Raw genomic sequence first — 2,150 nt, 5'->3', positions numbered from 1 at the left:
AGATCATATTCATTGTAAGTTTATGAATACCCTCTGTTGTAAATTGAGTTTATGTGATTGGGACTGCATTATAGTTTGCGTCAAAGGAAATGGACTGTTAAAAGAGGGTGCGCCCTCGTACTTGGATTTGCAGCTGGTTGTAGTTCACGTCGTCAGTTCTCATGTAATATTAAGGACTGTCAAGCTCATGACTTGTATGTGTAGCCATTTCCACAATACGTTAATATCTCCTACCTCTTAGATACTGTCGTTTGGAGTCGTGTTTGGGCAGATTACAGTTACCTTTCTGAAGCATGCTGGGAGAGTAGTTCTGGCTGCAGACGACACGTTTCTGTTTCCTGGGCTCAGAGCAGGGACGTGTTTTCTTCCTTGTGCGGTGACACTTCGTTGTTGCACGATGTCTAGGTTTGCCTGCAGCCAGGAACTTCTGTCGGTTGCCTCGTGTTAGCTCAAGTTAATTAAGTTCAATCGTTTTTTTGCGTGCCACAGCACCGTGTCGCTCAATGAATTCCAAAAAAAAAATGGTTAAAATGGCTTTGAGCACTATGGGACTTAACATGTATGGTCATCAGTCCCCTAGAACTTAGAACTACTTAAAGCTAACTAACCTAAGGACATCACACAACACCCAGTCATCGCGAGGCAGAGAAAATCCCTGACCCCGCCGGGAATCGAACCCGGGAAGCCGGGCGTGGGAAGCGAGAACGCTACCGCACGACCACGATCTGCGGACAATGAATTCCAGAACCCTTGAACTATTCAAGTACTGAGTGCTAAGCAAGCACACAAGCCTTAAGGTGTGCTCTGCAAGTCCGAGGTTCCTCGTACTATATTTCTCCTTTAACAACTCGTTTAAATGTTAGAGGCCCTATTTTGCTAGCTCCGAGGCGTATTAAGTTTTAAAGGCTTTTACTTATGTGTACGAACTGTTGAGTTCATTAACTAACAACATTCATTGTCAAACTTGCGTGGTTGCTGACAGTTTGCTGTCATAACTGGTTGCTGTATTTTGACACCTTTGTTGTATTTTGAGTGACTTCTTCTTTATTTAAGGGCCATTATTAATGTTTCTGTTGGTGTGTACAAGTTGGGAGTCACATTTAAACTGTAAGCCTTCCCAGCTTTTCTTCTATTTTGGGGGATTGCGTATTTGTTTAATGATCGTTATTAATGTCTTTGCTGGTGCATATCGACTGGGAGTAATCTTTTAAGTTCCATGCCTTCCAAGCTTTTCTTGTATTTGAGGGGATTGTATATTTTATTGCTTAAGGGATTGTACTAAGGTTTATAAATTGTTAAAGACTTCCCAACTGCCACAATCAGTGGTAAACAGCACACTCCGTGTTCAGGATACAAGTGGCCCATCGGGACCATCCGACCGCCGTTTCATCCTCAGATGAGTCTGCAGCTAGGAGGGACGTGTGGGCAGCACACCGATCTACCGGTCGTTATGATGGTTTTCTTTGACCGGAGCCGCTGCTATTCGGTCGAGTAGCTCCTCAGTTGGCATCACGAGGCTGTGTGCACCCCGAAAAACGGCAACAGCGCGTGGCGGCCCGGATGGTCACACATCCAAGTGCCGGCCACGCCCGACAGCGCTTAACTTCGGTGATCTGACGGGAACCGGTGTATCCACTGTGACAAGGCCGTTGCCCACAATCAGTGGTGTGACTTGTTATTCTTTCTGTATTTTGGGTTGGTGTCGTTCAAAAATGGTTCAAATGGCACTGAGCACTATGGGACTTAACTTCTGAGGTCATCAGTCCCCTAGAACTTAGAACTAGTTAAACCTAACTAACCTAAGGACATCACACACACCCATGCCCGAGGCAGGATTCGAACCTACGACCGTAGCGGTCGCACGGCTCCAGACTGTAGCGCCTAGAACTGCTCGGCCGCACTGGCCGGTGGTTGGTGTTGTCTATTTTTTTAAAGTTTTATCCATGTTTGGGAATTGTTAGTACGTTTAGTGGCAGTCATTTGTAATTCATTTAACCGGTTGCAGTCGCACCTACTTGGAGTGACTTCTTGATTGTATTTGGGGACTTACGCATATCACTGGTTTTAAGCCCTGTTCTTAATTGTATTAATTGTTAAAATTTTTTATTAATGAATTGATCCTGTTCATATCCTTTAAATTAAAGTGAACG

At 44.7% G+C, this 2,150-nt stretch overlaps 1 pseudogene; it reads right to left on the bottom strand.

The window, feature by feature from the left end:
- Positions 1-1,536: 1,536 nt before the first annotated feature.
- LOC124620540 lies at positions 1,537-1,654 on the bottom strand (annotated as a pseudogene).
- Positions 1,655-2,150: the final 496 nt, after the last annotated feature.

This window comes from Schistocerca americana, chromosome 6 (genome assembly GCF_021461395.2).
Source record: "Schistocerca americana isolate TAMUIC-IGC-003095 chromosome 6, iqSchAmer2.1, whole genome shotgun sequence".
Taxonomy (NCBI): domain Eukaryota; kingdom Metazoa; phylum Arthropoda; class Insecta; order Orthoptera; family Acrididae; genus Schistocerca; species Schistocerca americana.
This window is presented reverse-complemented; position numbering and strand designations above follow the sequence as displayed.